At 41.7% G+C, this 15,064-nt stretch overlaps 1 long non-coding RNA gene across 1 annotated transcript in view; it reads left to right on the plus strand.

Annotated features, from left to right (window-relative positions):
• LOC141567900 (uncharacterized) overlaps positions 1 to 12,253 on the plus strand; it is a 28,458-nt gene extending 16,205 nt beyond the window's left edge. The window contains exons 2-5 of the long non-coding RNA XR_012490880.2: positions 7,000 to 7,052; positions 8,082 to 8,143; positions 9,418 to 9,497; positions 12,004 to 12,253. This is a non-coding gene — a long non-coding RNA (uncharacterized LOC141567900). The remainder of the gene's footprint in view (positions 1 to 6,999; positions 7,053 to 8,081; positions 8,144 to 9,417; positions 9,498 to 12,003) is intronic.
• Positions 12,254 to 15,064: the final 2,811 nt, after the last annotated feature.

Raw genomic sequence — 15,064 nt, forward strand, 5'->3', positions numbered from 1 at the left:
TTTCTTTATGTTGGCTCCGTTTTCAGACAACCTCTTCCCGCATTTTCTCAAAATGGCCGAGAGAAGGCAGTTCCTGGAGTTTCCCTTGCAGAGATTGATCACCAGGAAGCAGAGTTTCTATCCCTGGCCCTGCGACAATAGTTGTGGATTTTTTTTCTGACGTGACTAACTTATGTAAGTCCATCTTGGAACCATCACTGATTAGCTTAGGCCTGAGGCAATGCCCCACCCCTATAACCAAGGCAGAGCCCACTTTCCATGAAATATGCAAGCTGAGGTGTCGGGGAGAGTGTATATCTGAACAAAACTTGGGACTGGAGGCAGGGAAGAAGTTAGAAAACATCTCTACAGCCCCCATGCCCCTAACAGGAGGAAAAACAGCAGGTACTGCCTTCCGGTGCCCCTACCACAAATACCCCTAGGAGCCTCACAGGTCTTAGACTTCTCCTAGTTATTTCTTGCTCTAATTTTGCTTCCTTAATTCTTGTCTCCTCTCTGCATCTTGCCTTGCGTGGCTGTTCACTTCTCTCCCTTTTCATCCAAACACAGACCATCACCCTTTTCCTTCAATTTGCTCCAAAGTACTCTAACACGGGGCAGTAGATGTGGCGGTTTTTAACTGAAGGTTGGCATAAGAGTGAGATACTTAGTAGCAAATTACAGCGCACAATTTAAATTTAATATTAGCCCATTGAATAGAACAGCTTTATAGATGCGGTTCGCATACCATAAATTTCACCCTTATAAAATGTACAATTCAGTGGCTTTTAGTATATTCACAGAGTTGGTCGACCATCACTACTGTCTAATTAAATACAATTTTCATCATCCCAGAAAGAAACCCTGTACCCATTAGTGTTCCTCTCCTTTTCCCCCTCCTCCCATCCCCTGGCAACCAATAATTTGCTTTCTGTCTCTATGGATTTGCCTATTCTGGACATTTCATATAAATGGAATCATACAATACATAGCCTTTCATGTCTGGCTTCTTCTGCTTAGTATAATGTTTTCAAGATTCATCTATGTTGTAGCAAGTGTCAACTTTATCCTTTTAATGGCTGAATAATATTTCGTTGTATGGATAGACCACATTTTGTCTACGCATTTATCAGTTGATGGACATTTGTATAGTTTCCACTTCTTGGCTACAATGAACGACGCTGCTATGAACATTGGTGATATTAGACTGTTTTAAAAAATGTCTCACCGCACCTGCTGTGGGGACTTTCTCACTGGCCCTGTCTGCTCTCTGCACCTCAGCCTCCTCCAGGTTTTTCACCTGTGCAACTGTAATGTTAGCAGAGATGACGTCATCAGCAGAGATGACAAAGATTGCAGGGGAGCAGCTTCGGGACAATCAGCTGGAGTCTGGTGTGAGATGTGCTCAGTTTGGGGTGTCTGTTAGGCATCTAAGTCAAGAGGAGAGTTGGACATGTAGGTCTGGGAAGAGGTCAGGGCTGGGGATTTGAATCCGAGTCATCAGAAAAGGGACGCTATTCGGAGCCATGAGCCTGGATGAGACCACCAACTGGGCGGAGAGTAGATGGAAAAGAGGAGAGGGCCCAGGATGGAGCCCTGAGTGTGCCATCCCTAAGAGGCCTGGAGAAGGGGAGGCACCAGTAAGGGTGACTGAAAGGGAGTGACTGGTGAAGTGAGGAGCCAGAGGGGGTGGCGGGTTGGGATCCTGGGAGCCAAGTGAGGGACACTCTGAGTCACAGAGGAAAGGGTGACCAGCCATGCCCAAAGGTAACAGTGCCTGTCACCCAGTGAGAGCCCCATAAATATGAGCCTGCTCTTGTTGGGAGGAGGGAGAGAGCAGAGAGTGTGGTGAATAAGAGCTAAAACTTCATGCATCACAGCATAAACAGCCCACGTCTGAAATGGATAAATCAAGAATGGCAGAAATACTGTGTAAGCACATTTAGAAAAATGGAGGTAAATACCTTGAAAAGTTCGAAATGGTTGCCCCAGATGAGAAGGGCACAGGTGGGGAGGAGAAGAGTGGGACAGAGGATTTTGAAAAATATGACTTCTGGTATTGCTTGATTTTTAAACTATTGTAGGTGTATTTCTTTGATAAAGAAAATTTAAAGGACACAAAAAGAGGACTTTTGTGCGCGCGCGCACACACACACACACACACACACACACTCACCCCTACCTAAGGTGATTTCTGATGTGTTTTGTGGGGTGATTGCAGAGCCCAGCTGTGGCTGTGGGGCCTGCGGGGGGTGTAATCTGCCTCCCGCCAGAGGACCCATTGTTTAATGACATCCTACCTGCCCTGCTAGGACATTTTACTCTTTATTCACGCAGCTCTTTTCTGGCTCAGTGAGAAAACTCATAGCCTGGGGAGGGCGGGAATAACACAGGCCACAGGGGAAGAGAAGCGCCTGGGAAGGAAGTAATTAGAAATCTCTTCTGTGTCCCAGGGTCTATTTCCTCTGCTTGCTCCCTTCTGCTAGGGTCAGTAGAAAATGGGGTGACACCTTCCCCTCATCCGTGTCACACTGTAATCTCCGCAGTATATCACTCCCTGCACCTCCCAGGCTCGTGACAGATGGTGTGGCCTTTCTACTTTGGAAAATGAGAGTTCTCAGAAATGCACGTAGAAAATGATGGAAATTATTGGGTATCAGGAGAGATGATGACCTAAGTGAGAAGATGGGGGAGGAATCGCTAGGGTGGAAGTGGGCTAAGATTCTGTAATGACATGATATGTAGCTATTTGCTTATTTTCTGTGGCTTCTGCTCCAAATAAGAGGTTTCTGCTTTCACATGGTGAAGTGTGCAGTACAAATCCAGCGTTCATTATGGGAACTTCCAGGGGGGTGGTCCAGAGGTCCCACTGGCATGATGGAGGGAGTTTGGGAATAGTGGTGTGCAAACCAGAAAGAAGCAGAAAGAAAACAGAAATGGGACTGTTATGGACTGAATGTTTGTCTCCCCCGCAATCCATATGTTGAAATCTAATCCCCAATGTGATGCTCTTAGGAGGTGGGGCCTTTGGGAGGTGATTAGGTCATGAGAGTGGGGCCCATATGAATGGGGTTAGTGCCCTTATAAGAAGAGGCCAGAGAGCTTCCTTCCACCGTGCAAGGGCGCAAGGGGAAGTCAGCCGTCTGCAACCTGGAAGAGAGACCTTATCAGCACCTGACCTTGTTAGCACCCTGATTTTTCACCTCCAGCCTCCAGAACTGTTGTGTAACTCCACTAAATGTCTCTTCCCCTTGGGGCTGGAGAGGCTATAGCTGTCCCCCATCTCTTCCTGACTCTTGCTCCGCAGTAAAAGGATCTTAAACCAAAACAAACAAACAAACAAACAAAAAACAAAAACAAAAAAAAGAAAGAAAGAAAATAGGTAAGTTCCAGGAGGGCAGGCCTTCTTCTGTTTGCTTTGCTGCTGTATTCCTAATACCCTGCTAGTCTCTGGCACTCAATAAATAATTATAGAATGAATGAGTGTGTTGAAACATCTCATTTCTTAGGCAATAAATCAATCAGGAAAACAGTAGCTACTGTAAATATTTCAAACAAGAAGAGATTTAGTATGAAGAATTAGGGGCTTGTACAAACCACTGGAAAGCTGGAGGTGCAGAGGTAAGAAAAAGCCATCACAAGTTCTCAGGCTTACCACAAGTGTACAGAAAAACGGGAAATTTCATAACCTGCAGGTCCCATTGCCAGTGTCACATTTGCCTGCTTCTGAAGGGGGAGCAACAGGATAGCTTGTATCTTTTCCATTTTCGAATGTCACCTGCATGCCTCTCATTGGCACAATCTAACCTGGAATTCTCTAATTGGTACACTGGGAAATGTGCTTCTCAGGCTTCTGACCCCTGTAATTACAGGGGTGTATTCATGAGAAGAAACTGGGGTTGACAGAGGTTTAGTACTCCTGACAGCAGTTCACAAATTGTAGCACAATTAAGAATCAACTTGGAAGGCTTATTACAACCCTGATGTCTGATTTAGTTGGTGTGGGGTAGAGCCCAGGAATTTGCTTTTCTAACAAGTCCCTAGAGGATGCTAATGGTGCTGGTTGGGGGTCACGCTTCAACAACTACCAGCCTGTGAACTGGGGTGTTGAAATTTTCTCAAACTCATGTGGGCTCATGAAGTTGTTCCTATTTGTTGTTCTAGATATATATCACTTAATTTCAAATTTGTGTGGGGCTCATTACCTACTTCAGGCTAAAATACTTTAATTATATTATCAGTGGGTCCTCTATACAATATAATTTATTGTCTGCAATTGCTGTCATAAAATGATTAGACTCAAGATTGGAAGGAATCGTTCATAAACTGATCTAATACCCTAATTCCAATGGTGAAGAAATCAAAGTCCAGTGTTAGATTGAACAGATCTCACAATTGTGATTTCCGAATTGGGTTTACTGTCAACAGCCCTTGAAGCATGGTCTATGAACTAACAATTACAATAGCATATGTTCACACAATAATCATTACTATTCTTTTGTTTGTCATATAATTAATTTTTTTTTCTTAAACTATAAAGAAAAGAAAGGAGGAGAGTACGGCATGGCTGGTGCATAGGCAGACAAATGAAATCCTGGGTCACATCATGAAAGATCTTGACTGCCGTACCAAGGAGTTTGTGACTCCTTTTGGGGGCAATAATAAACCATTGAATCGTTTGAGCAAGAGAATGACATGGCAAGACATGTGATTTGAAATCATTATTTGGGAGCAAAATCCTGAATAGATTAAAACAAACACTGGTTCTTGGACACAGATTCGTTAGGATGATACAGTAATAGTCTGGAATTGTTTTTGCAAACTGGACTCTAGGGATGTATTCTCAGAGCCCACGTGTTCTACACAAGTGCTTTAATTGTGTTTTCTTATTTGGAAGATAACCTAAGAATATATTTTATCACTTACGAAGACAAAACTCTTTTGTGAAGACAGTACTCAATGGAGAGATTTTTCACAAAACTGAACTTAAGCTTCTTAAGTCAGTATTTCTTCGTCAGTAGACATACTGTTTAAGAGTTCAAGATTAACTTTTCTTTTTTCCTGTGCAGAGTCAGTATAGTACATGCCTCTGAGATACAGTGATCTAGACAAGGAAATGAAATTGGGGCAGCCTAAGAGACAGAGGAGTCAGAATCACTGGGACCTCCAACAGCATTTTAGGAGGAAGAGGAAAAGAAAAATTAAAAAGATATTGGGGTCTTTGAGCTAGTACTTCAGAGGATGATAAAATGATGGAATAAAGTAGAAAACCTAGGGAAGGCGACAGGTGTATGTGAGGCAGAGGTAGGGAGGCAAAGCGTTCGTGGCGAAGGAAAGCCTACCCACTGGTCATAACCACAAGAACCAACACCACTACCCACTCTGCGTCAGGAATTTTAGGAATGAATTATGTTCACAGTTTAGCCATATTGCAGACAAAACCCTAAAAAAAGGTCACAATAGTATTTTTGAGTTATTAAGGCTTAAGCTAGAACAAAAATGTTTTCTTTTAAAAATAAAAAGCCATTGTCTGTTAGTAATTTTAAAAGGTGATCTGTTAGCAGAGTAATTTGTAAGGTAAGAGGGAGATACAGACATATGGTAATAATTCATTGAAAATGAAAGCTTCTGAATTATAACACACACACGCACACGCACACACACACACACACACACACGCACACACAGAAAGAAAGTGGGACTGAAATTCCATCCAAGGCAGTAAATGTCCCCTCTCTTTTCTCTTGCTTTTTATACACTTTTGCCAGTTATACCTTTTTGGTGGAAGAATTTCTCCAAGAAAGAGATCAGTGATGCAGACTGAGTGATTTCAAGGATTGGGGTCTGTCAGATTTTGTTGTCCCAAATAGTAGGACTATTCTGCCTCAAATTATCAAAAGGTAATAATTATAAACTCAAACTGATGGAGCTGGGTCACTGTATTAGGTTCATGCAAAAGTAATTGCAGTTTAGAAGGTTAAAAACACTTGTAAAAACCGCAATTACTTTTGCACCAACCTAATACTGAGCCTCTTATGTAAATCACCGAATTCAGCCCATGAGGTAAGTGTTATTATTCATCCTCTTTTTATAAACGAGGAAAGAGGAAATGGAGGTTAAGTAACTTGCCCAAGGTTGCATAGCTAGAAAGCTGTGGGGCCAAATTTGAACCCAGGTCATCTGACTTTGGAGACAGTTATTAACTATGAGATTACACGGCCACCCCCACCCCACAAGGTGTTGAAACACCAGTGCCAGGTATCTCAGCTATAGGAGGGTGCACAAAAAGGGGAGGGTTCTGTGAGACTGGGTAAATTTGTCAATAACATAAAAATAAAGTTACCTGAATATCATGCTTGGGAGTTGAATATAAGTTGGGAGTAGGTCTCAGGAAGCTTATCCCTCTGGGTCAGGGAATCCTGGAATAACAGAAATATCACCTGCTCACTGGTAGCCAAGAGATAATTAGAGAAGCAAGGTTTGTGATTTGGAATTGTAATCTTTTCCTTGCCATTTTAACTTCATTTGTGACCTGAGGCATATTGTTTAGCCTTCTTTTGTTTGGGGGCTTCTCATCTGCCCTCTTATCTGAGGGGCATATGTTCCAAGACCCCAAGTGGATGCCTGAAACTGCCGACAGTACTGAACTCTGTACATAATGGTGTGTTTTCCTATACATGCACACCTATGATAAAGTTTAATTTATAAATTAGACATAGTAAGAGATGAACAATAACTAGTAATAAAACAGAACAACTTTAGCAACATACCATAAGTTATGTGAATGTGGTCCCTCTCTCTCCAAGTATCTTATTGTACTGCACTCACTCTTGTGACGATGGGAGATGATACAATGCCCAGCTGATGAAATGAAGTGAGGTGGCCACGCAGGAACAAAGGGATCATTCATGTCTCATGCAGGAGAGAATGGGAATGGCATGAGATTTCACTCTGCTACTCAGAACGGTGCTCAATTTAAAACTTACAAAGTGTTTATTTCTGAAATTTTCCATTTAATAGTTTCAGAGCATGGTTGATCGCCCGTAACTGAAACTGCAGAAAGCTGACCGCAGGTAAGACGGGGCCACTGTCGCTATGCTAACCGTACCCATAGAAGAATTGGGGGAGGAGATTTTAATCAGTATAAATAATTCTGAAAAGCCAACTGCTAAAGAGTAATGTTCTATGCTGGCATGGAATTGAATATTGAACTAGAGGATCATTCAGGTATCATTTAAAATTCCACAGCGATGGACTTGCCTTTAGTAGCTAAGGAAGATGATTCCTTAGTCTGCTAGATTTCGCAGTCATGATTTTTACCTTGAAAGCTTACCTACACTTTAGTTTTAATTTAAACCCATCACTCCTAATTTTAAAATCCTAGAACTAGATGTGTTCCTGTGTTTGTTCTCACCCCTAGAAATGGGCTTACTGAAAACAGTCTTGTTTTACCATAGATATTTTTGCACTTTATATGTATTCCAGTTGCTTTGATCTTCGCTGTGAAGCAATCTCTCCTAGGTCCTTTAATTATCTGTGATCATTCACTACATTTGTCTTTTGAGCTATAGACATTCAGAACAGAATGCAGTGTTTGAGATTAAGTTTCAAGGGAGCCATTTTACACGAAAAGCAAAACATCGAAATAATGACGTACATTCATTTCCACCAAAAACTCGTAATAAGAGCCACATTCAACGCTGTGCTGGGTATTAGGGACATAAAGATTAAGAATGTGGCCACTGGCCTCAAGTAGCTCAGTCTAATGGGCATCATGCACATAATTTTGAACCATTAAATGGGTGTCCCAAGTCATCAGTTGGGCAATCAACAATCACTTCACACCTTAGCATTGCACGGTGGCTTTCAAACTTTTTAGCAGTAATCGATTCACAGGGAAAAGAGAGCAAATGAAGACAGATACACGGACAGCGCAGGCATATACAGCTGTCTGCATAATGCTCAGCAGAGGGGTATTGGGAAGATAAGAGCGCAGGTCCAGAGAAGGCTATGGGAAAAGCTTCCTGAAGGAAGTGAGCCGGCTCTACTGTAGCAAAAGCGTATATTAATGTGGAACCTATTGTCTTTTGCCTGTCTTTTAGGGAAAACTCCTTTCTAAATGTCTACCATTCAGAGTCGGGGGTTTGAAATACATCTCGTTGAGGTAGGAAGTTTGATTTTTTTGGCTTGCCGTTGTGTTTTTATTTTCTCACGCTTTAGAGACTCTGCATTTTTACACGTTATTTCACTTTCTTCTGGAGGGTAGGCAACATCTCTCGATTTAACTCCTCTCTGGCTTTCATTTGTTGCTGCTTACTCCTTAATGAGCATTCGTCGAGATGACGATGACGGCCAGAGCTCATGCTGGTCTCTGGCCTCCCCACCTCGGGACCGTGGGCCACACCACATATTTTGTGGCTTAGGGCCTCAGGTCATGCTGTCAATTCACGAGCCCGTGTTCATCTGAGAGATGAGATGTGCTAAGATTTGCTTCAGCTTTACTGACACAAATGTCTGTCACCTCTGGTGGGCCTCTTTTTCTGTCAAATAAGTGAAACTATTGGAAGGTAATCTTGCACGCTGGGCACGGCTTCTGTTCTGGAAGACCTGGGTGTTTATTGCTTCTCATTATTTAGAGTCTCCTTCTCACTGGAGGAATTCTTTTCTTTCTCTTATACATGTTTGTGGTTCTGGGCAGGGAGGGAAGTTGGTCATAGAGAGACTCGTTGAACTGAGGCCACACAGTATTTCCTCGTGTCCTCTCTTCACGTGTTCTTCGTCACGTGGAACACGGAAGTCTCCAGTTTCTATGAATGCTTCCTTTGGTGTCTGTGACTCAGTCCTCATCGGCAGGGGTTTGAAAAAAACTAGTGCACGGTAGGCATGTAACAATAATTCATTTTCTTCGTGTACTCTGCCCAACCCTGCGAGTGACATTTCGCCCTGCTGCCAGCTGTGCCCTGGAGTCAGATTAGCCGGCTAGCCACCCGGCTGGGGTTCTCTGAGCACATCCTGGGGCGTGATGTCCTCGTCCTTCCTGTGGGAGTGAGAAGGCTGCCTCCCTCACAGGTGGCTGCAAGGAATTATAAACCAGTGGTGTGATGGCTTAGCATATGGCTGAATGTCAAGGGCAACACAAGTGCTTAATTTCATTTATTTAATAGTAGTTGGGTGGCCATATGAATGTTGCTGTGGAAACCATAACTCCTGAAATTCCCTGACACTTACCTGTATTGTTGTTTTTAAATGAGGCTTTAAATGGAAATCCTGTGATTTTTATTTTTTTATGTTACAAAACTAACCAAGAGGATCACAGCTTGATCTCAATCACAGCGTTTTTATAAGAAACAGTGTGAGCTGTCATCATTCCCCCACCCAGGAGCATCTATTGTCCTGTTAATCTCACTTAATCCCTCTTTTTTTTTTTTTTTTTTTAAGGTCATGTCTCCATCCATCCATCCATCATCCATCCATCCAGAAACCCTGCATTTCCAACTTATGGGGTAAATGGGCCAAATGTGAGTAGATCAGAACTATTGATTTTCCAGTGAGAGTGTAGAACTGCGAGGGCGTTCTTTGGTGACGAAGGTGTGTGATGGCAGATCTGGTGTAGCTGGTGAGATCAAGGGGGAGGAAACAAAGGGAATGGTTGCAGCAGTGAGCATGGAGGCCTTAACAATTCAGAGGAGGCTTTACATGCTGGTACCCAGGGCTCAGGTACCACACAACTGGGGGATCCCATCACAGGTGTGGGCAACACCAGCACAGGGTAGAAAAATTGGTCTTGATTCTAAGCCCTCATTGGAGGAACTCCTGGAAACCCACACTTCCTGCAAGTTTCTCTCAAGCAGGGTCCTCACATGGTTACCGGTTACCTGTCCTCCACTATGGCCTTTGAAGCTCTTCTCTGGGCTGCATGTGTGTCTCTGCCCATCACCCTCCCAGCATCTGTTCCCAGTCCTTGCTGTACTCTGGAAGCTCAGGTCACTTAGGTAGTGACAGCCACTCCCTCCTCTGAGCCTCTGGCAGTTCCTTACAGAGATCCTAACATCACAATTTTTTTTCTTCAGCACACATTCTGTTTTTTTTTTTTTTTTTTTTTTTTTTAAATGACTCTCGTATTCCCACAAGCAATCAGCCAGTGTTTGTTGACACTCCTCCCAGTGTTGGGGTTCACTCTGATTGACATGAAGATAGACCCTATGGGATTCCAGCTGGACATGCCAGAATTCCGGAAGTGGGCATGCAGATCAGCCCTCTCTCTGGGCATTCTGTTTCAGTGGGAAATGACAATTAGATTATTGTGGTTGGATCTTTTCAAAATCAGACATATCATCTTCCTTTTTCCTTATTGAAAAAGCTATGTCCATTTTTCTTTTTCTTGTTCGGCTCACATGCCTGAAAAATCATCCTTGACTCCTCCAGTTTCCTCCTCACATTTGTTTAGTCTCCAAGCCTAGCTGACTGAGTGCTGAGAGTTCTGAAACGGATTGCTCATTCCTTCTAGTGCCTCACTTTTAAACACTAGCTGTATTTAGACATATTTTGCATATAAAAGAATTCACCTTCCTTCTTTTTTTTTTTTGTAAACTTATTGAGTGGTGCAGCCATCACCAGAAATCAGTTTCTGGACATTTTCATCTCTGCAATGAGCTCCCGTATGTCCGTGGTTAATCCCCGCTCCTATGCCGAGCCCCAGGCAACTGCTACCTGCTTCCTGTACCTATAGATTTGCCTTTTCTGAATATTTCATGTAAATGCAATCATATAATGTGTGGTCTCTCGCGTCTGGTTTCTTCCCCTTAGCCTAATGTTCCTGAGTCCATCCACACTGTACCAGCACTTCCTGCCTTTTTATTGCCGCATAACATTCTGTTGCATAGATAGGCCACATTTTGTCTATTCCTCCACCGGTTGCTGGGTTTTTAAGTTGTTTCCACTTTCTGGCTCTTATGAGTAATGCTGCCATGAACTTTTGTGTGCAAGTCTTTGTGTGGACTTCTGTTTTTATTTTTTCTTGAGTAGGTAGTTAGGCGTGGAATGGATGGGCGGTATAGTAATTTTATATTTGAGTTTTTGAGAAATTGCCAAACTGTTTTCCAAAGTGATCACGTCATTGTACATTCCCACCAGCCATATTTGAGGAATCCTATTTCTCCATATCCTCACCAATAGTTATTGTCTGTCCTTTTCGTTATAGTTGTTCCAGTGGGTATGAAGTGGTATCTCATTGTGGTTTTTAATTTTCATTTCCATGACTAATGATGTTGAGCATTGTTTCATGAGCTTATTAGCTTGTCTGATGAAATATCTGGTCACATCTTTTGCTTTTGGATTAGGTTGTTTGTTTTCTAATTATTGGATTGTAAGACCTCCTGTCACTTTTTACCTCCTCAATGGTATGCCTGCTTCCTTCTGTGTATTGCTGCTTCAACTTTTTTTTTTTTTTTTTTAAACAAAGTGCTACCAGATTAATGTCACTTCATGGCCTTGGCACTGTCCCTCACTGATGCAAAACTCCTCAGTGTCTTCATTGCCTAAAGTTCAAACTCCTAAACGTGACATTCAAATTATTACATGATTTGGTTCCATCCCTCCATACTCTCATAAGCACTCTGCGTTCTGGAAAAATGGCTCAGTTGTGACCTCTTGTCCTTTTCTTCTACGTTTCTGTCTCTTGTCTGATATCTTTCCTTCCTTTCCTTAATCTCTGATCCATCCTGCAAGGCCAAGTCACTTTCCCCAATGGTCTCTCGCTGACTCCTTCTGGGGGAATATCTCACCTTTCTCTGACCTCCTCTAATTCTTTACCTGTTTCCATTGTCCTGTTGGCCTATTTATTTGACCTGCCTGTACATTTTTAAAAAAAATATAAATGTTTCCCGGCACCCCCCACACAGTGACACTCTGCTCTAGTTCTGTTCTAAGTTCATTGGAGCAGTCATCAACTAAACATGTAGTGGTTTGTTGTATTTTATGTCTTGGACTTTTACAGTCTTCTTATGTCTCACCTGTCGCCAACAGATGCTGCACCTCAGATCTGGAGACCATGTGTGGCTCATGGTTGGGGATCAAAGACAGGTCTGTCTGTGTCCCCCCCACCCCCCCATATTCTCCCTGGATGGATCTGTGTCTTGGACAAGCCACCTCACCTCTAAAGAACTCAGAGTCCCTCTCTTACATTCCTAACTCCAAATTTAGGAAGTTGTAAAGATACATGAAGTATGATTAGGGGTTTTTGGCGGGGAGGAGAGTAAAGTGCTTTAAAATCCTATTTTATTGTGAAATATTTATTTTTATTCACCAACGCTCTCTACCCATCTCCTCCTCCAGCTTTATTTTTTTTTTGTATGATCGCCCTGACTAGGCATGCAGGGGCATGTGTGTGTGTGTGTGTGTGTGTGTGTGTGTGTGTGTGTGTGTATGTGTGTGAGTGTCTGGGGATGATGACCATGGACACTTGTGGGGCACCCATATCTTTATCCTCTGGCTCCCAGTGATCCCTTTCCTAAAATTTGAAACTTGCTTTAATTTCCCTTTTTATTTTAGTAACCTTTTAATAATAATAAATTATAATAATAATGATGTTAAATTTGTCTAAGAAAACAGACTTAGAAACTCCCAGAGAGCTGTTGTACTCTTAATATTTTGATGTTAAATTCTAGCCCTTTTCTCCTGATGCACGTATAATTTTCTTTTGGTTTCACTGAATTATCATCATACTGTACATACTTAAATTTTTTATACTTAAGACTCATATCATCAATGTCTTTCCATGATTTCCATAAAGTTATTATTTGATGAAAACACTTTTAGTGGCTGCATGGTATTTCACGATCTGACTATACTGTAAGTTGTTAAACTCAGCCTCTATGACACACATGTAGGTTGTTTCTCTTCCTTCTCTATTATAAACAGTGATACACAGGACACCATGATCCCTTCAAAGGAGGCTACTTCCTGTGACAAGTGGCAGCATAGTCCACTGTAGCCACATCTGGTACCCAGTGTCAGTGGGCTGAGAACTCAAGGTCTGACCTTTCTCTGTTTTTCATAACTGATCTTTTCTCCCCCAACCTCAAAGCAAAATAAAAACACCCCACCCCAAAAAAAGTATCACTCTAGCCACACAAATTTGGTTCACACCCTGTGTCTTTCTATAACTTTATCTTCTGAACTGTCAACTTTGGACAAAATCAAGACTTGGAATTGAACATGAAAGGAATTTATGGGGATAAAATGATTAAGGCTTTAAGTGAGAGTTCGAGAGTGGAAAGTCTTCCTCGGCTTGCAATGTAACAACACTCTTCTTAAACCACAATAGTGACCAAGTCCACAAATTAAAGTTACCAGCTTGCTGATGACTCTGGCAGCGCACATATGATCATATGGTCCCCAGAGCACCAGTAGATCATATGCAAATATTATTTGCATATTCATCAAGGTACCACGTGGACAGTGTAAGCTGGTTTAATTATCTTTTAAGGAGAAACACAGCCGCCTGTGGCACACGTATTCCACTGGCTCTGTTGGCAACCGATATAGAAACTATTTCAAAAGAAAAATATTAAAGAGGAGTGGAATCTGTTATAGTCTGCCTCTGCTTAGCAATTAGAAGTTGCCAGCTTGATTTTTTTATTTCTGATTTATGCTTTTAGACTTAAGAACAGTGACACAATATATTTTAACTGTAAAATTTATGAGCTATTCACTCCGGAGGTATAATGAGATAGCTAAATTGCATTTTATGAAAATATCAAAGTCTCATGAAGCATTCCCAAAGAAGTTATGCTCGTTTAATAATTAAGCAACAAGGAATATTGAATAAGAATTCTTAGTTGGGTAATGGACCTTAACTTGTTTGCATTTTGTATTTACGGATATAACAGGGAGATACTGTTTTGCACTCAGGGGTATTAGTGGAACCAGTACATTGGTGTCTATAGAAGCCAGTATGTAATTTTTTTATTCATAAAATGAGTGGGCTTTTTTTTTTAACCTAAATCTTGAAGTAATACTGTTAATATCCTCAAATGTGAAGACATGAGAAATCTATTATCTATCTATCTATCTATCTATCTATCTATCTATCTATCTATCATCTATCTATCTATCTATCAATCTATCATCTATCTCTCATATATCATATATCTATCTATCAGTGAAGAATCTGGTTGCATTACTGGAATCCTTCAGTCTAATAGAAGATACAATTATAGCTAGTCTCTTTAAAGAGTAATTCTTTAGGCTGCTAACTCACAGAATAAAAATTCTTAAAACTACCTGAATTCAAAACCTAACATGGGCTTTGAAAAAGCCACAATTAAAACTAAAATTAGGGAGTACTTTATATACAATTGAATTTCCCAAAGAAAATAATTACAAACTGGATAACAACAACAAAAAAACCAATTTAGAGGCACTGGAGAATGTCCAAAAGCAGGCAGAGACTGGAGGGGATTCAAGGATTCAGTCCTTGAAAGAAGGATTAGATGGGTTTTTCCAGTCTGCTGGGCATGGTGGCCGTAACTCAAAGAGAAGGCTGGTCTTATTGGCTTGAGGTAGTACATGGTGGCGTTCAGGGCCACAGCTGGAAAGGGAGGATGGAAATCCTGGAAAAGAGACAGCCAAAGTGAGGCAGCCCAAAAATCAGTATTAAATTTCCCTCAAATCCTTGGGTATCATTTTTGAATTTTGCACACATGGAAGAGTCCAGAGGAAAGCAACATCTAGAAGCTGAAAGAGTTAAGCAGAGATTTCAGCCGCTATCTCTGCCCGGGAGCAGAGCTTAGAGTTTAAGTCCCAAGTTATAGGGGCTTGGCAAACACTTTAGGCTTTCCATTGAAACCCCACAGTGTCATACTTTAGGGGTAAAGAACAAGTCCCTCAACTAAGGGATTTTTCTTAAACCTAAGGGCAAAAACTAAATAGAACTGCTCTAACAAAAGCCAAGCCCCTACAAGTTTAAGGTGGTCCACCACTAACTTAACTGTCTGCTAGAACAAAATCAATCCTCTTCAAAGGAAGAGAATAGAATCTAGCTTCTCTATGGTGTAACATTCACAGTATTCAGCATACGGTTAAA

This window comes from Rhinolophus sinicus, chromosome 6 (assembly GCF_057876585.1).
Source record: "Rhinolophus sinicus isolate RSI-liver-muscle chromosome 6, RSI-T2T, whole genome shotgun sequence".
In the NCBI taxonomy this organism is placed as follows: domain Eukaryota; kingdom Metazoa; phylum Chordata; class Mammalia; order Chiroptera; family Rhinolophidae; genus Rhinolophus; species Rhinolophus sinicus.